The 23,648-nt window shown below is 40.7% G+C and overlaps 1 long non-coding RNA gene across 1 annotated transcript; it reads right to left on the reverse strand.

Moving 5' to 3' along the window:
- Positions 1-842: 842 nt before the first annotated feature.
- Positions 843-16,948, reverse strand: LOC137840083 (uncharacterized). Its single transcript, XR_011086520.1, has 2 exons — positions 15,601-16,948; positions 843-1,537 (listed from the first exon to the last, which is right to left on the reverse strand). It is a non-coding gene; the product is annotated as an uncharacterized lncRNA (long non-coding RNA).
- Positions 16,949-23,648: the final 6,700 nt, after the last annotated feature.

Genomic DNA, 23,648 nt, shown 5'->3' on the forward strand with positions numbered 1-23,648 from the left:
CTTGTTTATTTGCAAAGTGCATGTTCCGCTTGATTCTCTTGCTTCTGCAAGAGCCGTTCCAGTTCTGACAAGCACTGATTCATCCCAGCTGCAATTATATACAGTATATACAGTCTATCAATTTTATAATGACTCCTTTGCTCATGACAGCAAAAACACAAAATCATTAGATCCACCTTTTCAGTGTGTTTTGTCTTCACAAGACCTCCTGTTCTTTGTGAGAGAAGCCATCGTTTTAGGGCCACATTATATGATCTTAAAAAAACATTAAAAATGCTGGGTTGTATTATCTAAGCATGTATGTGGTTTTATGGTTTTATGTCCTTTACACATTATTTTGGAGTTCAACAACGTACTACAATGTGACGTCACTTGACAATGTCTTCCGTGTGGGGACACACTCAGCAACACTTTATTTACAAGATTATAAACATATATGTATATTTAGCTTCATAAATTTATCATTGCAGTGATTTAATTATTCCAAATAAATTGACATAACACAATGTGATTTGTACTGATTGTGTGAAGATATGCCGTCATCCACCTACATGAAATGAAAGAAATGCTTTTACTAATTGGGAGTGGCAGTGCTGAACAAATAGAGCATAGTAGCTGTAGTATCATTACAAATATGAGGCCTTCTCTATGTATGGTAGTAATCATAATTAAACCCCCCTTGCATTTCGTGTGCCCCCTGTATGATGAAGACAACCTAAATTTGAGTATAGTACGACAGTACAGTACAGTTGAAGTGTTTGAATGAATGGGTGTTCATCTTGTAAATGCATTGACAATTCACAGCCCTTGCCTTAAATTGAGAAATAAAATTACGTGATACATTTTGTTTGGAATTTTGTCTTTTAATAATTCAAAAAAGGGTACAGTACTACAATCAAAGCTTGGTTTTGGTGCATGCACTCACAGTACATATTTAAAAAAGTAAAAACAATAAAAAACAAAAAAAGTATTTCTAGCAATCACTTTCACCAAAGATCTTTTCAATTACAAATTACAGTCCTGAAAAACGAGGTATTCATGCAAATAATGAATGAATGGATGAATAAATAAAAAAATGAGTGAGTAAATAATCAAAAAACAAACAAATAAACAAACAAACAATCACACAAACAAACACACAGACACACAAATAAATAACTGAATAAATAAATAAATGAATAAATAAATAAATAAATAAATAAATAAATAAATAAATAAATAAATAAATAAATAAATAAATAAATAAATAAATAAATAAATAAATAAATAAAGTTGGTGTAACAACACTTTTCTGGACATAAATTGGGCCCTGATATTTTTATGTGCACATATATATGTGATGTGGGCATGGGGTGAGTAGTCGGAGCAATCAATGCACAGCTACAGCTGGTTGAAGGGGACCAAATCCATTGAACAGTTGATTTGGTTCCATTTTACCAGCTTTAGCAAAGCATTTACATGAGCCGTTTGGGATGGGGAGGAAGTGGACCCCCAGACAGAAGGTCGTTGCAGATGGAGAACCCGTCTGGATGGACACCTGCAAAAGCGAGACAAGGAAAAATTATGTCAATTCATGTGGTAGATGCATCTAAACAAGCGTGCGCAACAGACACACAATGCAGACACACAGTAAACACTCAGCCGCTGATAAGTGTGTAGTTGCCCTTGAAAGAATGCTTGTTTTGCAAGTATACAAAATAGAAGATAGAGTGAAGATGGAGAATGTAGATGAAGAAAATTAACAGGAATACAGAAAAGGAAAGAGCAAACAAGATGACAATAAAATCAGGAGGTGATGCTTGTGTATGCACGCGCGCATATGTGTGTGTGTGTGTGTGTGTGTACGTGTGTCTGTAAAGAGCCTGAAGAGATAAGAAAGCAACAAAAGTTGAGAAAACAATGAATTCATCACCTCAACTGTCAATAGCACTAATGAAGGCACACACGGGACGACGAGAGAATTAACTCTGATGACCTCCAGCATTGTGCAACATTCGTTTTTAACGCGTACACACATACACACACACGCACGCATGCACGCACACGCACACGCACACACACACACGCATACGCACACGCACACACACACACCTCTGCATTTCTGCGGGCCAACTCGTACTCCGTAGAACCGAGATGATGCACTCAGCACTCTCGCATTAGCGGGACACAATTGGTGGTTCTGCAAGCCAATTGCTTTGCATTTAATCATTAGGGAATCAACCGTTCAAACAAAGTATTGACCCCACAATGCAAACTCTCAATATTTTCTGGTTGAATATGTAAATGGTGTTTTTTATGTCTGTGTGTCATTTTCAGAACTCAAATTTTTGTTGAGTGTGTGTAACTAAACTAAATTAAACTAAACTAAACTAAACTAAACTAAACTAAACTAAACTAAACTAAACTAAACTAAACTAAACCAAACCAAACCAAACCAAATGACAAAAAGAATATAACATATTTAGTGCTGTTTTCAGCAGTAATGTAACTGTTGTAAAAAATATTTTGAAAACATCAAGTGCTTTTATTTTCTTCCTGGTGTAAACCATCACAACTAAAGAAAGCTACAAGGTGTGGAAATTGTATTTTTCATCTTTCATTGTATTTTTATTATGTGTGACGCTATTTTCTCCTGTGTGAAATTACATTGTGAGGTTGTTTCAGGGAATTATTGAGCATCTTTGGCATTAACAGAAATAACATTTTAATAACAATTGTAAAAATGTAAATAGATGAGGGGAACCATCAATGCAAGGCACAGAGTCATGGACAGTTAAGTTAAACTGGACTGAAAAACTGAATCATAATATGAGAATAAACCTTTGATAGCTGTGGGATCTATTATTGGATTTGCAGCAGCAGAAGCAGCAGGTTTACACCACTCTGTTCCGTTCCATTTATAGCGTCACTTCATGGGTGACAGTGTAGTGGTTGACTTGCTTGACTTAGGTCAGCAGTTAGCTCAGTTCCCACTTGATGTTGTAAATGTGAATGGTTGTTTTGTCTTAAGATGTGCTCTGTGACTGACTGGTGCCCATGCAGTTAACCATAATGTCACCATGCAGTGATTATGCAATAATCAAGCAAAAAATGAACAAACCCCCCCCATGATGCGTCTCGGCATCTTTGTAAATAAAGGAGAGAAAATCTTTGTGGATAACACAAGGAAAATAGCAAATGCATAGAATGCTGAATTAAACACCGACGCTTTTCTCTCAATGCAGTTCCCTCATAATAAACTGTGATAGATACAGCATCAATGTTAAGGCAGACACACAATTTAGAATGAGCGTGACGATACCTCCAAAGTCTATGCACTATTTATACTGCGTCATGTTTGCACAGGCAGGCTCCCTTTCACAGGCCCAACTACACTGGAGGGATTGGCTAGCCTCATCTATTCCGGGTGTGTGCTGTCCACTGCATTCCTGCCCTTATATATAAAGAGGAGGGTTGGGTGGGGACAGTCTGACAACAGCAGGCGACAGGCGGGGCACGACGCAGTCAAGGGGGTCACGGCGAGAAGGTCAGTCGCGGTGCAAGGTATCCCGGGGGACCCGCTCACAGCGCAAGTGGCGTTACGGAACAGCTGCCAGCCAACCGCCGACTTTGCCACTTCCAAGTCGGTCCCACAGCAGACCCTGTCACTCTAGTTCACCTTCTTCCTTTCATTTCATGGCCTGACGCCAGAGCTCCACAAGCCCAACTTCCCATCACTCACACTGCTGCTCTGAGCGTCGGCTTCTGTTTTCCCTCCGCTTCCCTCCAGGCCCTCTCCCCTAATCAGACCAAGTGAACCTCAGCGAGCGACCCGCTGTTGAGTTACAGCATGGGTGAGGCCTGCGAACTTGACATTGCACCACTTCCTGTCACACTGCCTGCGACCGAGTGATCAAGAGGCCCTGGCAGAAGTGAGGCCACTTATGCAAACTCGCCATTAAAATCCACTTAAGAAGGCAATAATCCTCAGTAATGGCGCATTGAAATGAAGCACATATAGACACGACATACTAATGATGGTGCATGTCTGATGAGAGTGTCTGCCCGTTGGTAATGAGCTTAATGCAAAGCTCGCTATAGGAATGAAACAAACGCTGACCTGTGGTCAGGCTGTAAGCTTGATCTTCTTGGCCTTGTTGTATTTATTCTTGCTCAGACAAGTGCTCTGTTTGTACATATATGAACATCTGGGTTATGATTGCTGACTTTTGAAAAACATAATAGAGTTGAAATTTTTTTTTTGAGTTAAAGTGAAATTGTATGCGATGACCACAATTATAAAAAAATGAAGAAACCACCACAAAGCAATCAGTTCATGCCAACAAATTCTATTGTTCATGTCACTTTCTGTAAAAAAAAAAAAAAAAAAGTTTACATGTGACACAAACACAGAAAGTAGCATTGCTCCTTATTTTTTTTTATTTTTATTGTTTAATCTTGTAATGGTATCTGAGTAGTGTTCTAAGTGAGAGCTACTTAATGGATCATGATTAAGAGGTTTGTTTCAGAAGGTAACAAATATTAAATAGGTTCTTCCTTGATCTTTGCACAGAAAATGCAAATATTCAAGGGGGATCAAACACAATTATTTAACCAAAGCCGTACTCTTCATAACACTAACAATTGTGCAGTCCACTGCAGACAATAGCAAAGTGGCTCCTCTTCCATCACCCGGCTTGTCCAGCCGCCTGCAGATGTGAGCAGCACCCTGTGCTTGACTCAGCATTACACAGAAGAAAAAGGTGTGCTGAATCGAATCATTCTTATTTTTTCAAGCGGTTGCATGAAATAAAAGCAGCTAGAGTCAAATACATGTCTACTTATAAAATGTATTTGGATCCAGATGATCTTCGTGCAACCACTTGACAAAATGGAATTGAAAAAATTCATCACACCGATTATTTTTGCTTGCTGAAGATAAAGCACGTCTTATGGATAAAAAATAAACTACAATAATGCATGCTGACCTTGCAAAGTAACTCAGCTCAGGTACTGAAATGGTACACGGAAAACGTATCCGTTATCATTTGACGGTCCTCTGTGGGTTATTGCATTTGGTGATAATGCTATCTGCTCTCTGGGCTCACCTGCTTGACCTTGTGTCACTATTATGTGCGTGACACACTCCATACAAACTAACCCAGGAACACTTTTGCTCATGATCCTGAACAAGATCCTAAATGCCGCCACAGTAGAAGACCTTCGTGAGTTTTCCATACAGGCAGTGTTTACTTTCTCGATTTTACCTCGTAATGATTTAATCCTCATATCGCTTTCATTCCTTAACCTTTTAATCTAACGGCAACACCCTAAAGACAATCAATAGCTATTTAGATGATATATTTAATTAGATCCACTCCTTTTTGGTGCACACTTGTTCTGCCTTGCTTTAAGGATAATCACACTATGTAATTTATTTTTGTCCGATAAAACACCTCAGGCTTCAAGAGTCTTTATCATGCTACGTGTACAGTAAAAGGGTGTAAGCAGTACAGTAAAATTCTGTGTTCACATCAGTAATTTTGGTTATTAGACATAAGGTGTGTGCAAGAAGTAATGAGCAGCCTGTATGGGCAAGCGCACAAGGTGCACTGAGCATACGGTAATAAAAATGGGGGCTTTAATTGTTTTGCCAAGGAGATTTTCTTTGTAATCACATAAAACCACATAAAAGAATATTTAAACAGCAAATACAGAACAATGCACCTTGTAAACGGCCATGTATACAATCTATTGGCCTCAACAAGACAAATATGATATCGAAATCCAACTAGCCTTGACTCCTGCTCGGACATGTTGTCAACACACCAGCAGCCATCCATAACTTTAATGACAGAAATAAAAAGAAAACAAAGACGAGAATAACAGCTCTGCCAACGTTGCTGTTGCTGCGATTTTATGTGTTAAGAAAATGCTGAGATGAAGGTTCAAACATGGTGGAAATGTTGTTGTTCAAAGATGCTTCAGACAGCCAATTATCTGACGGAAGGCTCAACTCACATGTAACTATGTGTGTCTGTGTGTGTGTGTGAGTGCGTACGTTTGTGCGTGTGTGATAAAAGAATCATTTTGAGATGATGGGAAAAGCGTCACTTTCTTTTGTGAAATGAGATTGGATTAAGATGAAGAAGGGCACAGACAAAGTTAAATGAAACAATCTCAGGTGCTGTATTTGCACGTTTCTCCTCTTTAAGACTTCCTTCACCGTTACTGGCAGAAGATGCCGTTCCATTTTGTCAGAGAGTAACGTGATGATCCACACTGGCCAAGCTGCCGCAACCCTGCCATTTATCTTCACCTTCCTGTCCGTACCGGCGACTCTGATTGGTACGCTGAGCACGCTCCCATGCCACCTCTCCTTCACCAACACCTCCCTCCTTTCAACCGGCCACCACTTCTACTAATTTAAGCCTTGATTCATTAGAAGCTAGTACATCGAGGTCACACACTTGATATACATTTTGTTCAATGTCGTTAAAAACACAAAAAGTTACTTTTATGACTCCCCCATAGGTACTGTGAAGTTGAATTGTGTATGCACTGGCAATGCACAGTTTTAGTTTTTCAAGTTTTAGTTCTCGCCTAGTTCTTATTGTACAAGAGGGGTGGGGGGGGGGGGGGGGTGGTACACCCCAAATCGCAGGGCCATACAGCTCAAATAATAAGAGATATTTTTTATGTCATATAATGTGTGATTGATTATCCCTCAGCATTCCCACACGTATCTGAGGTTGGTGCTGTGCTCACTCGCATCACAGTTAATGGAATTTGATCCTGGCAAGGTAATGCACTGAGATCCGTAGGGGGGAGGCGGTGCATTCACGATTGTACAAAATGGACCCATAAGTGATACAACAGCCTGAGGCCGGCACACACACTCCCGCTGTTAACACTAATAAAGGCTTGTGCTTCTTTTTCTTCTTCTGTATACTAAAGCTCTAAGTTCTGCTGCATCTTTGATGCTGATTCAGCGCTTCTTGCAAGTGTGGAAAGCTCACTTGTACAGACGGTAATCCAGCTATCATATACTGTAATAGTCTCAGGGCCACAAAATGGAAGCAATTATCGCAAAGCACACAGCGATCTGGGGAACAGATCACAACGCGTAACTCTTTATGGCTTCGGGAGATTTACTTTGAGCGAGTGGCGCTTGTGCACTTGGTAATTTATATCCTTTACGACCTAGCTCTCATCCTCTATTGTTTTTCTTTTTTGTTGGCATATTGATCAATGAATCCATGTCTTTTTTGTTTGCTAATCACGCACAAAAGCGTTTTAATGTTACCTTTGCTTGCTTTTTTTTCAGTCCGTTGTCCTTTTCTATCCCCCTCAATCTGTACACTTTAAATTCTATTTCGGTCTCTCTTCCAGTAGCCTTGTCCTGACTCCGCACTCTTCTCCGCTTCTCCTCGCTATGTCCACTTAATGGAGGGCAGTGGAGGGCCCGCTGAGCATCTCAAAATGAGGGGGAAGGACCCTTGACACTCAATAGTCATTAATGGAAAGGACATGGCAAGTGCTTTCTTTTTTATATTACCGAGATCTATTTTGTTGGCCACCGAGTGAGTGTGACAACATAAATACTCAGAGAACATGCCACAAGTTTAACAACGCAGCACTTGAACAGAAGCCCTCTCTTTTTTGACCCTTTCAGTCTACCGTAATTTTCTTTTGAGCTCAGAAAATCCAAAGAGACAAACAATTACAGTCAAACAGTAAACATAATCCAAACATCCAGAACCATTATTTTTGAGTGCTGTTGCGTCCAGGTTCTTAGTAGACCATACAAATTATTTTAAAGCTACTTCAAGGTAGCATTACTGCGTACACGTTTCAGAACTTAAACAGATTGAGCATGATGCTCATGCCTGGGTAAGAGGGCCCTTTTTACTTTCATTACTTCTCAACATTGGTGCGCTCATAGGCAACAGTCTCCCCCTCATATCTAAAGTAATGGACCAGCTCTAGTGTCAGCAGCATGGTGTGATGTACACAAAACACTTGGGGGAGCCATTAAATTAAACTCGGGCGAACACTACTGTCTTTGAGCTCATTCTTTTTTCTGCATCATAAACAACACACAAGATTGTATCCAACTGGGGGGAAGGGCGCATTGCTATTTACAGTCGCATGTCACACTACCTGTACAGTATTTAAAGGTTTGCATTGTGTATAGACATTTTGGAGGATGTCTGGTGGGCTACACCGGGTCTACAGCTGCATCATCTATTTGACTATCAAAAGCAGCGGCTGTAGGCTGGAAAACGATTTGGTATTTAGCACAAACTGAAGAAGAGCTAGAAAAAATCATAATGCAAATTGGTGAGACATTCATAATTGCAAGCTGCTGCCTGTCCGTATGTTAATCAGGTATACAAAATAGAGGAATGTCACATCGTTTGAACATTGGTTCTTTCAAAGGTCCACGTGGATGACACCTATTGATGTTGGCACAGGCACAAGTACTGTACGTGCACCTATACACACACTTGCACACACACAGATACTAAAAACACACACGCACACAGGTTGGGTAGGGGTGAGGACTTTGGCAGTCTAATGGAGTCTAATTCAAGCAGATGTCTGTTTAATTGATTGAAACAAATGACCTCAGCATTGATCCCCATTCTAGAGTGGGGACTGATCGGTTTCTTGGAGGTACAATGTGTGTGTTTGTGTGTGTGCATGTAAGGGGAACTCTATTCCGCTTTCATTAAATTTAAAGCTAATTGATGAATCAAACTAATTAGTTAGTTTTTGGATCATTTCTTTTGTACGCCAAATACATGCTTTATCTTGAAAAGATGGCAAAAGTTTGACTGAAAGTAATCAATTCTTCAGTTACAGCCTATAAGACAAATTAATTGCAAATTTGAAAGAATTCCGAGTTTGACCAGCATCTCAGAATTGCTTCTTTTTAACACCAAGGGATGAATGGGACTGATGTGGTCACAAATAAAATTTTAAACGCACCAATATAACCAATAAATGGGATTCACCCAGAAATGGTCCTTGGAGTACACACTCCAGATGTGCAATTTTTTTATGCGCTAAACGGCAAGAGTTCATAAATCAGCCGTTGCTTAACATGTTGTCATACCTGCCTATCATCCATGATTGCTCTATTTGTAGCTGCAGTGGGATTTTCTTGTTCATTGTTACTCTTGGGTTGGCTCACAGATGGGGAAGCAGTCAAGCAGCCGGTACCCAAGCAGTGAGGGAGAACGGGGAAGGAAGGTTGGGGCATCCCTGCGTGCGTGTGCGTGTGCGTGTGTGCGTGTGTCTGTATGTGTGTGTGTGTGCCTTGTTGTTTCACCCGCCCACATCCAGTCATGCGGCTACGGCTGGCTCAGCATGGTGCCGCAGTCAGCATTGTTGCATATTTAATGTCCTGATGAGAGCTTCCACCTGCTGACACAGGAAAAGTGACAGAACAATACCCGCCCAGAACCCCATCTCATCAACAATTCCAACCCCACCCCATAATACACAGTCAAACACCAGAGTAGCGTTACATCGATCCAATCATCGCCTTTTTTTCTTGCTTCACACTCACAACACCATGGCTGCCTCCATGCACTTTGAGAATGTAAATGGGAAGTGCATCCTGTGTTGTTGGATTTCTAATTTTGATCAGCAATTTTATTTTAATTGTCACTTTGTGACTATGATTTTCTGTTTGCTTTAAAACCACACTGGTATTTAAAACAAACAAACAAACAAAAATGTAAAGAAACATTTGTCGCACTATGAGATGGGCTACTACTTCAATGTTATTAAAACAAAACTTCAATTTTTTCCATAAAAAGTCAAAATGTTATCAAAATTAAGTTGTGTTAAAAAGTCATAACATTAAAAGATACCAAGAATAAAATAATCCAGATTTTTTTTTAGGATAAAATATTTTTGACTGTAATCAAAATAGTCCCTAGTTAGAAAAAATGGAAAATTTGTTTTGAGGGGCGTTGTGAGGGAGTGGTTTTGGGGGCGGCATATTTTGCAGATGCAGACTGGGTGACTACAGACAGGAGTCTAAACTTACAGTACACCCCAGCAGACTACGGCTACGGCTCTTCCTTCACTCCCAGCAAATGCGTGGCCCGTGCTGTCCATTAAGCAAGCATTTAATCACCACAGCCTTAACAGGAAACGCTCGTCTATCAGCGGCGTGTTTATTTGTGGCAAAAATGGGGCAGAACAATCCAAATGCTATGGGAAACTTCTCCAGTTGCTCATAATAGAAAAAGGGAGTGAAATGAAGTTTAAATGGGACATTGAAAGGGTTCCTCCAAAGCACCATCTATGACAGGCTAGCAGACAATGCTGACCAGTGCTGTCGCAGCATCTCCATTTTGCTACTCTGTGGGTATTTCTGCAATAGCAAATTGATCCATTTGAATTGGATTCAATCGGACCTCATCGGGGCGGATAGCCATAGTGCAGATTTGTTGAAATAAAAGATTACTCATTCTTCAGTCACAATGTTACATTTCCCTGACAGCTTTGTGATGAACACATTTGTTCTGTTGGTTGTCCAATATCCCGACCTGAGATACATACTTCTTTACATTCCATAGCTGCTCTTGTTCATATGGGCATATAAAGAAGTATGTCCCCCAAGTGGGCCACAGTCCTTGGTGACATCAGGTCCAGGTGCCTCGGATCAGACCCACCCACGAGGCATGCGTCCATCTGTACATCTAACCGATTCAGCGTTATGGCTAATTAGAGCCTATCCCAGCTGGTGAGAGGCCCCAGGACATCGGTGGCGACAGTTAAAAAGGTCTACTGAAACTGCAGAGAAGACAACAGCCCTATTTTGACCAAAAAACGCAGTACTTTAATTAAAGCCAAGAAAAGAAACCAAAGACCAAAATGAATAACTAAACTTATGAGATGAAAGACGGACCATTACTAAAGGTTTGCCGTCCGTCCGTCCGTCCGTCCGTCCGTCCGTCCGTCCGTCCGTCCGTCCGTCCGTCCGTCCGTCCATCCATCCATCCATCCATCCACCCATCCATCCATCCATCCATCCATCCTATCCCCATTAGGGTCACAGGGGAGCTGGAGCCTATCCCAGCTGATTTAGGATGAGAGCCGGCACACTACCTGAACTGGTTGCCAAACAATCACAGGCCACATAGACAAACAACCATTTACACTTTCCATTTTTCAAACAAGCTTTGTTTTCAAACATATAGACAGAATGAATTTAAAAAAAGTAGAAAAATCTATGTATCCACTTTAAGACCAAAAATATTTTTAAAATCAGCCAAATATTTATTTTGTGATTTAGTAGTCACTTAAGTGGCAAGACAGAAAAAATGCATTTAAGACTTAACTAAGGGCCAAGGGGTGTATTTTTGTGGCCAGTGCAAGTCTGGTAGGAGGCACGGTGTAAATGACAAGACAGTTTTTTTTTTTTTTTAATTATAGTGTTCTAAAATAGACTTTGACATGATGGAAGATGATACTGCTTTGAATGAACCTTGCAGCAGATTGAGGTGAATCTAAAGAAATGCAAGCAGACCTCCATGAGTGACTCCCAAAAGGCAGTAGGCAGTAGGGGATCACAGATCTGTGACGTGGGCAGTTGATGAGAACTTAGAACCTGCATAGTGTATGACCCCCAGCCCTTGACCACCGCCCTCCATAGCAGTGTCAGCAAAAATAGGATGAGTTTAAAAATAAATAATAAATATGATAATAATATCTATAATTTTTTAATGAATTGATTAGAATAATTCAGGACGTTCAATGTACGCCATTGTGATATTTATGAATGAAATACAATGACATCCATCCTTCCTGCTCCTTGATCCAAATTTACCAAAATTGCATTACACTACCCATGCTAAAACTTAGAAGTGGTTCCGGCAGGCTTAATGTTTCGTCTACTTTCAGCCACCAAATTGTCAGGTGCGCTGGACACATGTAAAGAAAAAGCACTCAACACCCAGCATGGTGTAACGAGACAAAACAAATTTCCAAACAAGAGGCTTGAAAAAAATCAGTTTTTACATCTGCACCGTCTACAAATATGTGCAAAGTTGGAAAGAGCTGAATCCACATGAAAAGACGAGAGTCTAAACTGTAACTTCACCCAGGATAAAACTGATGACTGCCTGACTAAAAATGCAGTGCAAAAACTGTAGGCCTAAAACTAAATGGTTAAATGCAGTATTAGTCGACGACTAAAAGTGCCTGACATATGGTGCAGGGGCAGACCAAAACCCAGACTTAAGTCATGGTACTAAAAATTGCAGGGCTATATATTGTGGAGGGCTAAACCTTACTATAACATCTGGTGAGCATGCCATCAATCAGCATTGTCACACACTTCACCTTGAGTGTCACACCCCAGTAGTGGTGGTGGTTGAATGTTGGGGAGGGGTGCTGAAAAGAGGAAAATGAGGGAGATGTTGCACTTACCTACTGGCAGATGTTGGCTTGCCCCACTCCACCATGCACGCACACACGCACATACGGGCACATAGTACTAACCTCCCTCCCTCCCTATCTCCCCAACTACGCCTCTGCATCCACCCCCTGATGCAGGGCAGAGTATAGAGAAGAAAGAAAGTAAGGAATGCTTTACTCTCCCTCTCCCTTCCTTCAGTCAGCGTAGCCCAGGTGCTGCCTCTGCAGTCTGTATTTCTCTTTCGTCATTGCTTGCTGCCTTCCTCTCTCCCTTGCACAAAAGTTTGAGTCCGGCATGCAGTAGCTCATCCCGAGAGCGATTGTTCTCAATTCTTCCTCTCTAGCAGTATGCTAAAAAGACATATACCTGATGATGGCAGTGATGATGACAGTACATTTAGAGAATTAGTGGGTAAAGCAGACAAGTACACGCGCAAGTGCACACACACACAAGTGCACAAACCATTTTCTCAGAGATCAATACCAATTTATAAGCAAACGTACAAAGGCCGAGTTGTTCTTTCAATGAATTGAACCATTGCTGCATTAGGCATTTAATTATCACTGGGAACGAAAAAGGGTGATTTGCAAAATTTGCATGTGTGTGTGAGATTAAATTGGATGGAACAGCTGTTCCAGTTGTGCTTCTCCATCAAGTGTTGGATTGCACCGATAGAACATTTACAACAATGCAGGCATGATAGTCTTTACGTGCAAAACTTTCACCTTCAACACCAATATGAAACTGCTGACACAACACAATATTCTCATGAATAACACTCATGAATAATGTCACATTTATTTTAATCCATGACATAAATAGAACGATTGTGAAAATTGCATTTGTGTCAAATCATGTCTTGTGTCCCATGCTTTGAACATAAATTGGTTCAGTGTATCAACTGCATCCGTGAAAACTACATGAATATATCATCCACTGTGCCCCCACAACACGTGTGTGTTTTTTTTTTTTCAAATATTGTGTAAATAGTGCCATGGGGGCAGCGCACATCAGAGCTGCCCGCCCAGTAATTAAACTAAAAGTCTCGACCATAAATCACACTCATCCTCTCTCATTCCTTTCTTCCTTTCGTTCTCACTCGCTTTCCCAGGGAAGGAACAAAGGTTTACTAAATCAACTGCTCAATGAGTATAGAGTCACGTGCACGCGACGGAACATGGGACAAAATCAGCAACTACGCCAGCAACCTCGAGCCAGCCCGTGTCGAATTATGTTGCAAAACTTTGGTACAAAAAAGTGAATTTATTGAAGTATTCATTTTCATTTGCAAAATAGATTTCTAAGTGCTACTAGTCTACGAATCATTTCCATTATGTAAACTCAAGAATTCTTCAGATTATCGACCCATAATTGACACCTTTATGAGGCAAGAAGTGAAAATGGACCATTCAGGACCTGAATGAGGTAGAAAGTCCATTTAGTGAAGAAAGGTGGCAAGAATCAGGAAAAGGCAAGCATAATGATCTTGACATATTCATCAATCCGTGCATATTCTGTACTGCGCGTCCTGTTGAAGGTCGCTGATGAGCTGGAGCATATCTCAGCTGTCTTCAGGCAAAAGGCAGGCAACACCCTATACTGGTCGCTAGTCAATGACAGGGCGACTGAGACAGACATTATATACTCATATTTAACACTGTCACTGAGTCGAAAGTGAACCTTCGGTGCATGTACCAAAATAAGGCACTACGACACCATCGGCTGATCATCACTGACATCGTGATTATATATGATATAATAAAAAATAAAAAAATAAAATAAAAAAACTTTGAGCTTTTTATTGAGTTTCCTAAAGGGTCAAACGCTGGGAGTAAAAACTAAAGCTCTTCTGAGGCGTGATTAAAGACATTTTAAAAAAAAAGATACAGTATCGTAAAAACAATACAAAATAAAAAAGAACATGTTTCAACCTACCAGGTTGAGGTTAAATGCCCTGCCAAAAGAAGACATTTAAATAAATTTGTATTTTTCGCAAATGTTAATTGAACCCAATTCTCAGAAGACCTTCTGCGATGTACCCATTTGTTTGTCAAACTCCAAACTGTATTTTTTTTTTTAAATGCTGTTTTTATGTTCATTGTACTCCACTTTTTGATTTTAGAATACAGACTTAATAGGTAGCTTACCAAACTTACAAGCAAAATCAATTCAGCAAGAAATTAATACTTTCCAGTCAGAACTCCTGCAAAGACATTATCTGCCGTCATGCTGTTTCCTTGCGCTTTCAGGATTTATATTTAAAGTCAAACTCACAGCCTAGCACCAGTGCACATTCAGTACCTGCGCACTATGGCCGCTAACAGCTGCATGTCGACTATAAGCAGCACAGCCATGGTGGACAGCTGACACTTTGCCTCCTCCAGCATCTCCGCCGGAGCTTTGACAAGACAGCTGACCACCATTGATCTCCATGGTATTTGCAACACGGGTAAAATTAGCCCGTGTAAGTGAGGGAACGGAATGGAAGGACATGCATTACACTTTTAGAAACTTTACTTCAAACTATTATTAAACCTCTCTTCCCCCCTGTGGAGTATCACACTCACGTGTCCGTGGATGGAGATGAGGTCTAGATAAATAGCATGAATTAAGGTCACAATGGCATGGGAGGACATTTATTTTTGGATTTGGGATTTTTGAAAGAGGAGAATAATGAACGCGTAAATACCAATTGATAAGATTGTGATTGATGGGATTGTTGAAGCACCTCTCCAATAAATGCAAACAGGGCACACTGACTTAACATAATAGCTTCCTTATTCTCGGTAGCATTTCCACCGTCTCACTGCAAGTTAAAATGAATGTATACCTGCTTCGTGAGTTTTGACATTTTTTAGTCCGTTTTAAGTCTCAAGCAAAACAGCGGTACTATTTAAGCTAATTAAAAGACACAAATGCAACACTTGACCTTTTCACCCCAACTAAATATGCCGAGGCAGCATTTTCAACCACGTGCACTGCACGACAAATCGGACACAGGATGTCTCAAATGTATGTAAAATTGGCTGCAGGTCACACATGATGACAACTAAGCTAGGGGAGTGATTTAAAAGAAAATTCAACTCCACACTGTCACATACGCACACGTTGAGCACAGATGCTTAACAAGTCCACTTTGTTTTTTATCATGCAACAAAAAGAGACACTTGCGTACCTACCAGAAATCCAAGTGGTCCAGAAGAGGCTGGCGGCCCGTACAGAGTGAGGCGGTCGCTGCAGGCGGTGGCTCTCCTCCTCTTCCTTGCTGGGAGCTGAATCAGCGATGGAGAGTTTAAGGATGCGGAGAGGAAGAGGAGTGAAAGAGAGGACAGGAGAGAAAAGGAAAGGGTCATGGGACTTGCCTTGCTTCTCTCTCACTCTCTCTCTCACTTGATGGTTATAATGAGAGAGGAGGAGGAGGCAGGAAAGAAGGAAGGAAGGAAAGAAGGACGAAAGGAAGGGGGGAAACGAGAAGGTGGAGGGTGACCCAGTGGAGGCAGAAATTGATGGCAAAAAAGGAGCCAATACCCTCTGAGAGGCTTGAGTAAGAGGAATGGTTGTGAAGTGATGACTGAGCAGTGAAATGTGTCAGCTGTCCATCCACATTGGACAGAGGACAAGCAGATGAGGTGGACGGAGAAGGAAAGAAGGAGACGGAGCGAGATAGTGAGTGAACGCTGACGGAGCTGAAGGACAAATGAGGACAAGAAGGGAATGGTGGTAGCGACAAGGGGGGGGGGCATGCAGGATGGAACAATTAAGACAAAGAAAAACTAAGGAGCAATGGTGTCAAGTGATGACTAAAAAGCAAAAATGTGACAAAAATTGGAAGAAAAAAAATCTTATAATGTGCAGCAGTAGAGAATAGGCCCCTTGGTGCACATCAATAAGTGCATGTCCAAAATTACAGTAGATAATAAAATACTAAATAATAAAACTAATGCATGAAATTTTAGTACCTGGGATTTTTCCCAGATATTAAAATAGGAAAACACAATCCAATCAAATGCAACACAATCATATGGTTTCCTCTTTTAGCAGAAATGGATTAAACATATTCTCATAATTATCTAATAAATATAATTAAATTTAAGGTAGGTTGATTTCATGACTAAAATGTATTGCGTTAAATGATCAGTAGCATTGAATTCTTTGAGAAAATCTCAATTATTGCTTACTCTTTTTGTTGGCCTTCTCGTCCTTTAGCCATCATTCTTCTCAGGCACCCCTTCGAAAAAAAAAGTCATCCCCCACCCCCCAAAAAAGCCGATAATAATTTATAATAGCCTCCAAAATAAATTCACTCTCAGAGGGTTTTGGAAAAAGCATCTGGGTCACTATTCGAACAGCAGAGTGTTAAAGATTGAGCAAAGCAGGTTAGACAGAATGGCGTTAAAAGGACGTCATTATGGGAAAGCGGGACAAGCAAAAGTGACAGAAAGAGAAAAAGAGAGAGAGGTGGAGGGCGATCAGAGGAAAACCCCGCCGTCCCAGCGTTTTTATACCAAGGTACGCGCAAGGGGCTCACACCCCTTCACCAGCCAGCTATCATGGCCATGGGACACAGCCTTATTTAGTGAAGAGTGGCAAAAAATAGCCTCCCAAGTGGCATTGGGAGCGTTTAGGGGGGTGGGGGGTAAAAGCGTCAGAGTGGGAGTGACCGGGCGGGGAACACTTGAGGTGAGAAATGAATGAAACTGTTACTGCTGCTGCTGCTGCTGCTGCTGCTGATGCTGCTGATGCTTCAGTTCATTCACTGTTTTCGTTCATTCATCCAGCAGAACATTTGCAAGGTCAGAGGTCACTCATGTTCGACCTGAGAATAGGCCTACCTTGCTGGTTACTTTGTTTTAGTTCATCGCTGCAATGTTTGGTGGGGTTGACCACAGATTTTATGTAAAGTTTCTACCAAATAAAGTTTGAAGAAACACATTTAGAATCACAAGGGTATCAGATGGCGGCCCGCGGGCCACATGCGGCCAAGAACCAACCCCCGAGTAGCCCAGCCTGCTTGAATCAAATGGATTCCAGTTTCGTATTTCAGTTTTCAAAATTTCCAAAATTGCTTAAGTGTTTAAAACAGTGAATGCAGCACTTGAGTAGCTATATCTACGTTGCTGACTGTGTTGTTTTCAAATGTCGCTAGCGGTGCTGAAAACAGGTGCAGCAAGATACTGGGGAAAATCAACCCGTCCGTTTCAACTTTGAAATGTAAAATTGAAAATGAAAACCGTCAATTTACTAATGTGTATGGCCTGGCAACATTTCTTGATTTGAAAATTTAGCCCAAATGAATTCATAATTCAATAGCCCTATTTTAAGGTAAAAAAAACCCCAACATATTTTAGTGCACCTATATTTGTTCTTGTAATAAAGTAAATCTCGAAGGTTGAGCTTCATTTTTCTGTTAAGTGTTAATTACTGAAATGCAGGTTTGACATGTTTGTGCATGTTTAGTGAATATTGACATTGTTGTATTTCTTTGTACTTAAATCTAAACTGATAAGGGTATGGTTTAGATGTGAGTTTGATAAGAACTTTGCATTTCAGTTCTTTTGAGAATTCATTTAATTAAGCTCTTGCATTGCATGAAAACATCATATTTGCAAAAAACACAAATACATGTGATAAGGCAAAAAGCAAAAAATGTTCAGTTATCAGTCATCCGCATTAGCGACCTCTCCATCTCTAATTACCGTCTCAAATTTGAAGCCCCCTGGGTACATCCCTTTTAAGGTAAAGGTATTTTATTTCTCATCTCCACAAAGCTAAGCAAAATGTGTTCTCTGCATCTAAACTGTCCCAGAGGAGCATTGGGCAGCAAAATTCACATCTTGTGTCAGCACTGTGGTCAATGAAGCCAACTAGAAATTGACACACATTTTCAGTTGTTGGGGATATCTCGGATCTTTCTGTGTGGAATTTGTAGATCTTACATAGACTTTCTCCAGGTAATCCAGCTTTGAATGGGAGTGTGAATAGTTTTGTATCAGTTTTTGCTACGTACATGTCTGACTGCTTCTGAATTCCTAAATATTTCATTTGTTTTTGTTTTCTTTTTGCACTCCACCTATCCCTCCCGGTGATGCCGTGAAAGTTCCCAGCAGACCATTTCTTGAGCTGCCGTGTGAAATGGTCTTGGAGATTAATGTTTTTTTTTTTCAGCATTACCTGATGGCAGGGAAGCAGAGTGGACGCACTGTACGGATCTTTTTAATCTCTCTGATGGTTGCCCGTGGCAGGCCTGCAAACAGTAAATGTGAAAAGAGTATTTCAAACCCAGGGGGCAAATACAAAGGGCCAAGAGAACGTGTGACATACATAGGACAATGTGTGAGAGTGTATTTTGCGGTTAGCCTAACTGGAGGGAAGATATACTGATACGACAGTAGGTTTTGAGATTTTCTGCCATAAGTAAAAATAGGTCAGCAAAAATTCTAAAATTCCGGCACTCATGTAACATCATTCTTACCATGCTTAAAGGGCTCAAGTACACGCAATGATCCAAGCTATGTACGTGAACCATTCAAGCCCGAGGCTTGCTGCAATTCTTGGATTTTGGCGTTTTCCAGTAAAATATGAATACAATAGGAATCCATTTCGAAAAAACGTCTTGACTTTCTCTATTGTGCCATTAGAGAGTGTAAACAGCTACTTTATACAATTCTTTATCTTGCTCGAGTACTTGGGCAGGAGTACAACGGGAGTGTAGTGTAGGCAACACATCATCTCAACTCATTTGTCACTCCGACTCTATCATCCATTGGCAGAGTTTGTATTGAAATGTAGAAACGATGTGTGTGGTGGCGATGGTGGTGATTGTGTCAGCGTTACGTGAGACATGTCTATATTTAGATGTGTTCATTGATTTGCAGCTGACACATTACACTGGGCCTGTCTGCGGCCCATAATTTAGGCAGCCACACAGATTGGCCAAACCCTGCCCACTAAATCACACAGCAGGCTGAAAGCCTCATCAGCGCTTATAAAAGGTACGTCCCCGTCACTTTAACACTCATAATATGTTGGAAACTTGCAATGCTCAAAGGAAGTTATGGGAAAAATGATTCGCAATTAAGAGGAAACTTGGTAGGGTGCAGTGAAGATGATATATTTATTATCCCCAACTAAATTCAACAGGACACGTGTACAACAGAAGAATGTTAGCCACTGTTCATACCCAGATTTAACAACAGATGTCATGTATGGTGCTGCTGGGGGCTTAACAGTTTTCAATGGACTGATCCCATCACAAAACTTGTGGTGTAAATTATTCTTCCTTTCTTTTATTTTAGCATGCAACAGTCACCATTGAAGCAAACCTGCCGACACTGCATGACTGGGCGTCAGGATGCCAACTGAAATGTCACTCAAAATGCGTCTGTGAATATTAATTGCGCTGTGGTCTACCGCTTCCATGACTGGAAACGTCTCTTTTTTTGCTAGTGGTCCCGGAGAGGTTATCATTCACTAACTGCAAGATTTGTTCTCTCGCGTTCCCTAACGTGTTCAGTCAGAAGCACGGTATTAGTATTAAATTAATTTTATTGGATTCATTTCATACAGAATTAAAAAAAGACTTGCTCTCCTTGTGCTTCATTGTTGAGGAAGGAAGAAAACATCCAGGAAAGTCATTTGGTTTTTAATGTCATTCATCCATCAAAGACCTTTAGGCTGAGAAAAGCATTGTCTTACCCTTTATACATCTCATAAGAAGCACTGTACTTAATGTCAAGGTCACTCCTGTCCAGTATAAAACTTGCACAAGTCCTGTTTATAGAGGGACACAACGACTCATGAATGAGCACATTCACAGGTGTTCAACCTGGACATGCAGTTCAAAGAATGGAGGGATGCCAAAGCAGATTGCTACTGGGCATGAGAAATACAATGTGAATGCTGCTCTGTGATTGACAGGTGGCCAGTACAGGCTGGAACTTGTCCCTTGCCTTAAGTCTACCTGCATTCCCTTTATACAGGACAAGCAATATAGAAAATTGTGGCTTGTAGATGCAGTAGCTGTGTGTTCAAACACGACAAAATACACATCACGCATTTATCTGTTCATTTCTCATTGCTCAGGGCCCAGCAGGATCCACCAGGTGATCCTTTCTCTGTGAATTAGAACTGAGTAGAATCCATTAGGCAGGTTGTTCAGTTTCAGTGTCTCACACAGTCAATTGAGCATGAATGAGCAGGCATGAACACACAGAGCTGCTGTTGCCTACAGCCTAGTAGGCCTTGTTTTCCCAATGAAAACATTACGGCTTGTCTTTTTCGTTCACGGATACTGAGTGTGGATTATTTGGACCAATTAATTTTGCTAATTAATAATCATGTGGAATTACAGATTGCTGCAGAATACCCAGGTTCACGCCATGTTACGAAGTCAAACAATAAATGAGTGTGTGTGTTGTTAAGTGAATTATGGCCAAACTGAAGGTGTCAATCATGAAAAAAACCTTATTGAAGAGACTTTGGTCTCTGAAGGGAGATTTTTTAAGTTGCACATCCACTTCCCAGAAGATGAACAAAATATCAGCTGAATGATAAAGTGAGCTGAGCTGAAGCTATTATAAAAAGAAAGAGGTGAGTTGGTAAGGGGTGGTTTGAGGCTTTGGGCCTTCTCCTGCGGACATGGTGAGACGTGGCTGATGAAAGGCTGTGGGGTCTGGCTGGGATAATTTGTTGAGATATAGGTGAGATAACAGCAGCTTCTGGGCCCGCGGCAAACTCTGCAGAGCCTGAGGCTGCCTGATAATATAAAGTGGCTTCTTGAAACCTTAAATCTCTCCCCACTTCCTCCTCACTCAGTCACTCTTCTCCCTTACCTGTTCGAACTGTTGGAGTGTATGGCAGCACAAACATTTTACACTATCTTTCACCCTCTATCTATCCTGACGAAACCAAAAAAGCGCAATTCAGCTGGAAAGCAAGAATACATCAAGATGGTGGTTAAAATAAAATGGGTAGTACAACCGCTATCGCAAAGGAAAGATTCCCTTTGACAGTAAATGTAGAACCTAGAACGCTTTCAGCTAACATTTTATTGTGATGGTTGTGACAGTCATCCATTGAAATACTAAACATGTAGAGTCAAGGTTTAGACTGGCAGTGCCAGTATTATCAGCAAATGTACTATTATTTTCAAGTTGGCAGAATATGCTGTTCATTAAATTTGTCTATGAAATACTTCAGACAGGTGAACTTTTGTAGCTACTCAGCCCCAAAATAAAATTTCAAGCATTTATTGTATTATGTTTTTTTAAAATAACAAACATTTAATCACAAAATTAATCTGAGGATTTATTTGAATTGTCCCCTTTAGCACACATTGTTAATCGGTGAGATAGTTTGGTGGTTCTCAGAAACTGTCCAGAGATTTGACATGAGAGCCCCAAAATAAACTTTTTAAAAACCAGGTTAAAATGATTTATGCTTTAAATCAAACTTTTGTGTTCTGTGCCCTGAATGTAGTTCACTGACCCATTTGTTCACAAGAGATTGTTGAACTATTCCATTCTGCTTTTTGATCTCCGGAAACATCGACTAAAGAGGATGTCACATGTAGTAGAAATGTAGAATTTGTGCGACTGAAATACTACTACCGCCAAAAATGGCCACTTTATGCTTCAAGTTTTCAAATTAAAGTAAAAAATTAAGTCAATACTATTACTCAAAACAAATTCTAATCTACCAGCTATAGTTTACGAATCACCAATGTGACTTTAAAAAGTGGACAAAGGTTTTATGATGCCAAGGATTGGCATATTTGTATGTCCTTTTCAAAAAATTCTGAGAAAACCCCAAACAATCAAAGATCAACCAACGTTTGTAACCATCTTTGATATATCTTTTCCTTTCTCTTCTGCCTTCCATCTTTGAGTTCTGCCAGCCGGGGCTGAAATGTGATGCCGTCAGCCGTCGTAAGCAGAGCTCTGTTACTGAGGCTTGTAACAGCCGTATGGTGGCTATTTTAGCGCGGACGCTTGTGGCTGTCACGTCCGATGGTGAGGGCAGCGCTGATCTGTGGCGGCAGGCGGGCCAGTAGAGTTGTTAGTCTGGTCTCATACTCCGCTGCACAGCCATTACTGTTTATAGCTGCACCCACATGTGCGTGCATACAGTATGTCTCACTGACCTTGGTTTTTGCATGATCACATGCATGTGCTAGTTAGCTGCTGTGCTCAAACACATACATTTAGAACATGGACATGCTGGATTTGTATTGTCACATTTTAACTACAAAGATTCACTTTTGTTTCATGTTACATTTCATCTTTATCTTCACCTGTTCTCATCAGCACTTTTCTTTCTGGCGAGCAGTCAGCTCTCTCCAGCCACTCGCTTCCTGTCCAAATATACCTCGTTGTCTCATCAATTTGTTTGTATTTATTTCCCTGGGTTTATTCAGGGTGTGTGAATTTATTGTTGTTATTGCTGTCATAGGCCATGTTTCCTGTTTCCTTTGGGACCTTGCTTTTTCACTTTGATCGTTGAGTATTTTGATATTTCCACAAGCCCATTTTACAATTAAAACAAAGCTCACACACACACACGCACGCACGCACGCACGCACACACACACACACACACACACACACACGCAGGCATCCATGCACACACCTTGTACTATCTTCGGTACACCTCTGTCCATGACCTAGTCCCTTCACATGATTAATTCAGCTTTATTCCACTTTATGCATTAAAATCCATCTCAGAAAGGTCATCAGTGAGGAGGTCCCTCCATTTAGAATCGTTTAGAGGACTCAAGGCCAGTTTCCTCCCAGTAAGCTCACACGTCTGTTTAACCTCCAGCCTTAGCTGCCCATTCAATTACTGTTAGGGAACTACTTAGCCAGCAATACGACATTCTAGTAATGGGTGTGGTTTACTAAATGTGACCAAATAAAGACATGCTAAGTGAGAGCAAGGCTGGTTCTTCTTTCTACTCTCTATTCCACATTTAAGGATATTTTCTGGAATCATTGTCGCTTTTTCTCCAAAAAGAAACTGAAGAACTAAATGTGACCAAATAAAGACATGCTAAGTGAGAGCAAGGCTGGTTCTTCTTTCTACTCTCTATTCCACATTTAAGGATATTTTCTGGAATCATTGTCGCTTTTTCTCCAAAAAGAAACTGAAGCAGTTAATTCCTCAACCCCTCTGAGGTTGGCTGGCAGGTGATGCAAAATGTTAGTATTGCACAAAACGCAATTCGCGTTGTC

This window comes from Syngnathus scovelli, chromosome 2, assembly GCF_024217435.2.
Source record: "Syngnathus scovelli strain Florida chromosome 2, RoL_Ssco_1.2, whole genome shotgun sequence".
Taxonomy (NCBI): domain Eukaryota; kingdom Metazoa; phylum Chordata; class Actinopteri; order Syngnathiformes; family Syngnathidae; genus Syngnathus; species Syngnathus scovelli.